This window comes from Schistocerca americana, chromosome X (genome assembly GCF_021461395.2).
Source record: "Schistocerca americana isolate TAMUIC-IGC-003095 chromosome X, iqSchAmer2.1, whole genome shotgun sequence".
In the NCBI taxonomy this organism is placed as follows: Eukaryota; Metazoa; Arthropoda; class Insecta; order Orthoptera; family Acrididae; genus Schistocerca; species Schistocerca americana.
The window spans coordinates 704,683,680-704,692,903 of NC_060130.1; the positions used below are offsets into that span (position 1 = coordinate 704,683,680).

Sequence of the window (9,224 nt, forward strand, 5' to 3'; positions counted from 1 at the left end):
GACCCTCTCGCCCAGCACAAAGTCCCAAGCGACTGGATAAAAGCGCAAGTATGTAGGAAAAGTAAAAGACCAGACCTGCTAAATTACAAACAAATATCCGTAACTTCAGTTTGCTGCAGAATCCTTGAACATATTCTCAGTTCGAATATAATAATAAACTGTCTTGAGACTGAGAAGCGTATGTCCACAAGTAAGCATGGTTTTAGAAAGCAGCCGGTCGGGGCGGCCGAGCGGTTCTAGGCGCTACAGTCTGGAACCGCGGAAGCGCTACGGTCGCAGGTTCGAATCCTGCCTCGGGCATTGATGTGTGTGATGCCCTTAGGTTAGTTAGGTTTAAGTAGTTCTAAGTTCTAGGGGAATGATGACCTCAGCTGTTAAGTCCCATAGTGCTCAGAGCCATTTGAACCATTTTTTAGAAAGCATCGCTCGTGAGAAACGCAGATTGTCCTTTTCTCACATGATATACTGATAAGCAGTAGGGGAATAACCAGTTTCCATATTTCTAGATTTCCGAAAAGCATTTGACACGGCGCCCCAGTGCAGGCTGTTAACGAAGGTACCAGCGTGTGGAATACATTCACAGATATGTCACTGTCTCGAAGACTTTGTAAATAACAGAATCCAGTATATTTTCCTTGACGGCGAGTGTTCATCAGAGACAAGGGTATCGTCAGGAGTGCCAGAAGGAAGCATGATAGTACTATTGTTGTTCTCTATATACATAAATGATTTGGTGGAAGGGTGGGCAGCAATCTGCTGTTGTTTGCTGATGATGCCGCAATGTACAGTAGTGTTGAACTGAGTGACTGTAGGAAGATACAGGACGAGTTAGACAAAATTTCCAGTTGGTGTGATGAATGGCAGCTAGCCCTAAATGTCGAAAAATGTAAGTTAATGCGGAAGAGTAGGAAGGTCAAACCTGTAATGTTCGTATACAGTATTATTAGTGTCCTGCTTGACACAGTCAAGTCATTCAAATATTTGGGCGTAACGTTGCAAAGCGATATGACGTGGAACAGCATGTGAGAACTGTGGAGATTTTTAGGAAAGACTGGTTCACCTGTAAAGGAGACAGCATATAGGACGTTGGGGCGACCTGTTCTTGAGTACTGCTAGAGTGTTTGGGATCCGTACCAGGTCGCATTGAAGGAAGACATCGAAGCAATTCAGAGGTGGCCTGCTAGATTTGTTACCAGTAGATTCTTACACCACGTAAGTGTTACGGAGATGCTTAGGGAACTCAGATGGAAATCCCTAGAGGGAAGTCGACCTTTTTTTGCAGAAACACTACTGAGAAAATTTAGAGAGCCACGATTTGAAACTGACTGCCGAACGGTTCTAGTGTCACCAACATACATTGCCTGTAGGTACCACGAAGATAAGATACGAGAAATTAGGGCTGATACGTAGGCCTACAGACAGTCGTTTCTCCCTCTCTCTATTTGCGAGCGGATCAAGAAAGGAAATGAGAAGTAGTGCAGGAGGATACCTCCAGTCACAGACCGTACGGTCGGTTGCGCAGTTTCTACATAGATGTAGATGTGGAAACAAATCCGGCTGATAGACCAAGTACGTTAATACCTGAAACACCAATCCAGTCGAATATGCATACAGGTATTTGGTTGAAGTAAGGTCATGAAATTAATACCTAAGAGACTACCTATCCAAAGCGTCTTTCTACTGAATATGTTTATCTGCTTATTATACAGGGTGGTTCAGGTGTCCTTATCTATGCGTTTTATGCAACCAGCAACAACTTCAAAAACATCGCGCGAGATTTTCAAATTCTCTCGCTGGTTTGATGTAAACTATTTGTCTCATAGAAAAAGTGAACAAGATCTTGCAGTAGGAAATTTAATGTAGTTAAATTTTGTACTGAGATACGTTTTCGCTGGAGGCCACGGTTCTGAATTATTCAAGAAAAACGCGTTTGAAGGTCACTTTTGTGAGTTTTTCTTAAACGAGTCGTAAACTACGGCCCCTAGCAAAAACGTATCACAGTACTAAATTTAACTACTATAAAAAGGTCCTGTTCGTTTTTTCTGGACTAGCAGTTTGCACATAGCGAGCGAGAGAATAAGAAAATATTGGCGCAGTATTTGAAGGTGTTGTGGGTTGCATAAAAAGCATAGGTAGAAGCAGCTGAATAACCTTGTAGACTATAGATCCCAGGTTTGGAAAACTCGTTGTCTCAGAGTATTATACACTTCGCTTTTACGTGCAAAGAGCTCCCCTTAAGGCCTAGAGTTATAATTTCAAACTAGTTACTACCCTTTGGCGGGAAATGACCTGCTTTACTGCCTGTTGGTCGTATTTTCGGACACGAAATCATACTTCAGTTACGTATTAACAGATAGTAAGTAGTTATAATTCTGTATGGCTCAACGGCCTGGTACACATCTTTCAAGCGGACTTAAGTTCGGCAACTTGGTAGTCCCTAACGTTTCCTAGTAATCCTGACAGGGAAAGAGGCCTAGAGTTTAACGTGAAATCTGAACCACGTGTCGTTCCGGACGAATCTTAAGGTAATCGAGAGATGAAGGCTGTAGGTTAAAGACAGATTGAAATATTATATGGCCCGACCGGGATTCGATCCCACGACCTTTCGGTCGGTTTCCAGGCACGTGCTTTACCACTCCGAGATTAGACAGTAACAAAAACAATCATTGGAGTAATGCCGATTGCAATTGTCAAAAACTGACTCAGTTGCTCTAGAATACTCGTAAAAAATGCAAAATTCATCATACATTCCGTGCAGCTAAGACGTCTGCACTCTCACCTTATGCTTCTGAAGTTCTGGAAAGGTTAAAAAAATACATTGCAGGTATTTATTATGTGTGTTGTTCTGCAGCCTCAGCAAATCGTATGAAATGCATATTGAAGAAAAATTTTATTTACCGATACAAACAGTGGCGCTAGTGTCCATCTAAATTTGCACTTTCGTGGTCTGCGCTGTTAAGCTCAACATTGATTGGATAGGAGTCGCTGTTTGCTGGTAATGGACAGGAATTATGGTGCTTGTACTTTAAAAACAAACTATGTTGCGATGTTGTTAGTTCCTGGAAACAATCTGAACAATTCATACATGATTAGACTTTCTTACAAAGTGATAATTATGCGCATAATTTATTCCAAATTGATGAATTTGATTTGCTGTTGGCCTGTAGCAGTCTTTCGTTGTAGTGATGTGCAGTGAGAATGATAGTAAATCGGAAAACGAGGAAGACACCGATGAATGACTTAGAAAGATTCTGAATGCACCAGTTTGCGATGTGAATGTAAGATGACTCTTTCCACATCATTACGATTAACCGTGAAAAACGATCCATGGAACTTGAAACTAACTTCGTCATCTTCGATAATGTGAAACAAATCTTTTCTACTGCGAAGCTGTCTGCTTTCCATATTCTGAGAAGTGGTAGTATGGAGCAAAACAAGGAATAAAAACCCTAGGTAACATTGACTATAAATTGCGTACCTTAAGAACTATGAGCACTTGTTCATATCCAGTACTGTGAAACACATTTCTTCTAGTGAACATGTGCTAGTAACTGTCAAGTTACGAACTTAAGAGCCCATGTTTACTAGACATTTCTGCTTCGAATGATCGTTCCTGTCATACTGCCATCTTTTTTTTTTTAAATCTCATTTTGTTCGGTTTCGTTCGTTCCATCTGCTCGCGGCGGACGTCGTAAGACATCCGTTTAAGTTCGTTGTTGCTCGGTTAACTCAGTTTTTTTTTTTTTTTTTTTTTTTTTTTTTTACGGAGGGCAGCTATCCCTCTGAGCGAACACGCTGAGCTACCGTGCCGTCGTCCATCTGAGCTACCCAAGCTCGACTCACCACCCGACCTCACAGCTTTTCTTCCACCAGTACCTCGTCTCCTACTTTCCAAAATTCACAGAAGCTCTCCTGCGAACCTTGCAGAAGTAGCACTCCACGAAGAAAGGATATTGCGGAGACATGGCTTAGCCACAGCCTGGGGGATGTTTCCAGAATGAGATTTTCACTCTGCAGCGGAGTATGCGCTGATATGAAACTTCCTGGCAGATTAAAACTGTGTGCCGGACCGAGATATCCTTTCTTCCAGGAGTGCTAGCTCTGGAAGGTTCGTAGGAGAGCTTCTGTGAAGTTTGGAAAGTAGGAGACGAGGTACTGGCGGAAGTAAAGCTGTGAGGACGGAGCGTGAGTCGTGATTGGGTAGCTCAGATGGTAGAGCACTTGCCCTCGAAAGGCAAAGGTCCCGAGTTCGAATCTCGGTCCGGCACACAGTTTTAATCTGCCAGGAAGTTTCACGTAGTCACTGGTTTTAAACCTTCAAGGACTCACTACAAAAGTATCTTCAGTTATTTTATGACTTAAACACGTAACAAAGACTGGCATAATTTTAGTGGATTCTTGGTAGAGGCGTGCACAAAGATGTTAATTTCTGCTGTTGATGCGTGCATTTTTGTTTTGTTTTGTAGAATTGCACACGTGAACTCAAATTCGGCTGTTGGAACGTCAGAGAATGGCACTCTCTTTGCGGTAGAATTCAGGAAGTATCTCCAGTTAAGAATCAACTTTAATGTTGTTTATCCTACGTTCCGTACACTCTGACGATTATAGCATGCCATTTTTGCTAGTGAAGGCTGGAAGACTTCTCGATAAGCGTTTCGTGCCTTCCAGCAGCCGTACCAAGTCGGGTAAGCTAGGACTACTATCAACAGCCACGACGCTTTGGAACACAAGGACCTGTGTACACCTTAGCATGGGCACAAATGTTTAATTTCTTTGAGAGAAGAAACTAGAATATGCCTAAAACATCATGGCACAGTCTGAATAATCAAAAACTAAGTAAATCTGGCCGATATTCATAAAAAATTGATACTGTTATGAATATTGTCTGCATAGTCCTCCGAAAACACAATTCCTACCTTATAACAAACAGCATGTATTCCATGCCATGGACGATACATAGCCGGCCGCGGTGGTTTTGCGGTTCTAGGCGCTGCAGTCCGGAACCGCGGGACTGCTACGGTCGCAGGTTCGAATCCTGCCTCGGGCTTGGATGTGTGAGATGTCCTTAGGATGGTTAGGTTTAAGTAGTTCTAAGTTCTAGGGGACTGATGACCTAAGATGTTAAGTCCCATAGTGCTCAGAGCCATTTGAACCATTTTGACGATACATATTATTACTGTACGGTATGAAAATATGTGAAACAATAATCCGCGAATAGTGTGAAACAATTGTGCTAAATGGCACTAAAAGTGGTGATTTACAGCAAACCCGTGAGAATAAATATGTGAATTAACGAAAGCTGAATTTATTTATATATTGTAAAAAGTGTCTAATTGAAATGCAAGATGGGAGCCAACAAAAACCTGAACGAAGACTGCCAATAACAGCAAAAACTTAAGTAAAATACCGTTGTTGTGGTTGAACCACAGGTAGCGGGAATCAATGGGACACTTGTAAAATAGTTACAGAAGTGATAAAATGAAGAATACTGGCGAGAAATTGGCGAAAATTACTGTCTACGGGGAATGAATACTTAGATATGTAAATGCTACGTAAATCCTAATCCTATGTGTAGCGCCTTATGTACTGAGGACATTTAAAACAGTAGTGATCCGCTCTTCAAATGCGGAATTCAGGATAGGTAGCCTCATCGTTGTTATTTGAGATGATTTCACTACATATTAGCACCGGATTCCACCATTTACTTCCCCGTTGATCATTCCCGACAAACACCTAACCCGCCACAGTACATGCTTTCACAAGTACAATGCTATTACAATGCTATTGTAAATAGTTACATTTAATATACATTCTACCAAGCCATCGAAAGAAGGACTTGCAACAAAATGTGGGCATAACATAATGAATGAATTATAAATTGCTTGAAAAATCGCATTTGGAATCAATTTCATTTCAGCATAACAATGGAAACAATTATTACGACAGTAGCAACCCGCAGAGCAACAGTAAAATCAGAATGGACAAGTAACAAAAAAAAGTCGGAGTAATTCAGAGTGCATATGTGATACGTATCGGGAAGTTTAAGGAAAGTTTGCATCTTAGAAGCTCCCGTCATGCAATCTACTGTCTTCTAAATACGCTACTAGTAGAGCAAAAGATACTTGCAGTTTATGACAATGCACCGTCCCTGCTCTCGAGTCAGGGTCATTTGTAATTGATGATAGCTGATCGGTAAACATGGACTGAAACACACTTCATGGTTCATCTTAGCATACTCAATATTCTTACGTCGCATGTTGAATACAAAGTACCATTTTATCATTCCATCGGTTTCTCATTCTTCTCCATCACTTGGGATACATTAAGCAATTTTTCATCCTTGCATGAAGTGCAGGCCTGTCATCGACTGCGGAGATGCATGAGTGTGACGCATACAGAATGAGGCACACCAGACGTAAGGTACTGCGCCGCTGCACCGAACCTCCGCTATATCTCTCGTCAGTCTTTATCGATGCCATATTTTCTCGTGAAGTGATCATTACAACAGATAACGCATTCTTTGTCTTTAGTAATATACGGGTTTTTCTGACTTCGTTAAATAGAAAGAATAAAGATTAAAATATACATCCTTCGGAAACTTTCAAAGCAGTGAGCCCTCTAGCATGGAGGATTGATGAAGAAATCGACTGCAGCCTATGTGGGGGAACATCCAGGTATTCGATTTCTGCGATAGTAAGAAATCTCAAGTGAGAACAGCTGAACTTAATTTTAACTGTTTCGTCCAAACCCCTGTCTAGCGACTGAGACTTTTTTGTTGATGGCAATATTTTAATATGTTGAACAGTTTTTCTTCTTAGATATTCATTGAGAACTTGTTACAAATAGAGTAGTTTATTAGAAATGTGGACTAAGGAAACAATTTTCCTTTGTTAAAAATATTATTCTCATGTTCGTGAATAAAAAAACCCTAAATCCTAATAAATGACAACGATCCCTATCGCAGTCCTTCCTCTCATGAGACCACTTTGTTACTAGTACTCTTGATTTATTTTGACGCAGTTTTCAAGGTTATATCTCGCGACAGGTCAGGTAGTTAAGTTCTGGAATACCTCTCGATACGTATTTCAGCCTGTGTAGCAAGATTATTTCGTTCCTCTTGATTCTCATATATCTGCATGATGACCTCCTTCACCATTTCAGTTCCCAGGACATAACAAACGAACAGGAAATATCGTAGTTTTCTATAGGAAGTTTGACGAGTAACTTTTATGGTGGCAGAAATGAAAATTGTCGACCTTCCCTCAGAGACTTTTTTTGTAGGGTTTTCAATTCTGAGTTTGTAAGTCAGCCAATGACCTATTATCGCAAAGTTGACAACAGAAATCATGACAGCTACTCTTTATTGGGAACCTGTATTCTAAACTTGGATAGTAAGTAGATTTTACGCAAATGCCACTACATAATATAAGAAATATGGGCACCTAAGTATGCCATGGGACGTGCGGTGTACCAGTACGCCTAGTGAAATTTGAGAGTTTTTGTTACTCGCCATCATTTCCCGAATAGTCTAATGTCTGACAGCTAGAAGTTTGCGAAGAAATACTGCCATCTTTAAATTGTGAAACACGTTATAAAATTATAAGGAGCGTCGATGAAGTAATAAATTACTGATTAGGTTCATGATCATCAACATCCGCTCTATAGTATTCCCACTGAAAGTATTCCAGCTGAATGTGGTGAAAAGGTTTTCCCGAAAGGTCTAATAACATTTGATAAAATGAGGAGATTCCCTCCTCCCCTTTCTCGCTCCCTCGCTTTCTCTCTCTCTCTCTCTCTTTCTCTCTCTCTATATAGCTATTTATCTATCACGCACACAAACACAAGCAATCATGACACTCAGTATAAAAAGTAAGCTTCGATTACGTCGATTATTAAGACTGCTATTAAGAATAAGCAAAAATTCGACTAAAATTGTCGATTACAATACTACATGAACTGTGTAACATACTAAAATCTGGAATCTTAGTTAAGTCTGGACTGGTAACAAAATAGTCTCCTACGTGAACTAAAATCGAGAGAGATAGTTCCTCAAGTTTGTTTCTCCCCTTTTATCAACGAATAAGCTGCACTTCGTTAGTATGTGGCCTACGTAAAGGCTTACATTCCACGCGCCATGGAAAGGTGGATCGTTTCGCCGCAGTAGAAACCCACGTGTCGAAGGGCAACGTCATATACACAGGTAGGTTAGTACGTTTTTGTTCCCTCTCTGTGGTTAGAAGGTAGAGCACCATGATTGAATAACGTTGTTTCATTGACAGTAGTTTATTATTAACCTTTCCTTGACACTCTCCCACACAAGTGCCCCTGATCTTCTGACTCTTAACAGCAACACACAGCTTCTCACAACGTGACATCACATCTCATTACCATGTCTCTCCAACAAGCTTCTTTGGCTGCTGTGCCTCTTCACTTGTTTCGCAGAATCCCAAGGGACATTGGTACCGAGAATAACATTCACACCTACAAGTCTACGCTGCATTTTCCACTAAAGTGCCTGGCAGAGGGTTCATCGAGCCACCTTAAGAATATTTCTCTACCGTTCCACTCTTTATCAGAGCGTGGGGAAAACGAACACTTAAATCTTTCCGTGCGAGCTCTGACTTTCCTTATTTTATTACTATGATCATTTCTCCCTATGTATGTGGGGTCAACAGAATATTTTTGCATTAGGAGGAGAAATAAACTATGTGATCAAAAGTATCCGAACACCTGGCTGAAAAAGACTTACAAGTTCATGGCGGCCTCCAACGGTAATGCTGGAATTCAATATGCTGTTGGCATACTCTTAGCCGTGATGACAGCTTCCACTCTCGTAGGTATACGGTCGATCAGATACTGGCCGGTTTGTTGGGAAATGGCAGCTCATTCTTCACGGAGTGCTGCACTGAGGAGAGGTATCGATGTTGGTCGGTGAGGTCTGGCACGAAGTCGGTGTCCCAAAACATCCCAGATGTGTTCTATAGGACTTAGCTCAGAAGTCCGTGCAGACCAGTCCATTAGAGGGATGTTATTGTCGTGTAACCACTCCGCCACAGGCTGTGCACTATGAACAGGTGCTCGATCGTGTTGAAAGATGCAATCGCCATCCCCGAATTGCTCTTCAACAGTGGCAATCAAGATGGTACTTAAAACATCAATGTAGGCCTGTGCTGTGATAGTGCCAAGAAAACAACAAGGGATGCAAGCCCCCTCCACGAAAGACA

At 41.3% G+C, this 9,224-nt stretch overlaps 1 non-coding gene across 1 annotated transcript; it reads left to right on the plus strand.

Moving 5' to 3' along the window:
- The first annotated feature begins 4,194 nt into the window (after positions 1 to 4,194).
- Trnas-cga lies at positions 4,195 to 4,269 on the plus strand. The gene has a single exon. It is a non-coding gene; the product is annotated as a tRNA-Ser (tRNA).
- Positions 4,270 to 9,224: the final 4,955 nt, after the last annotated feature.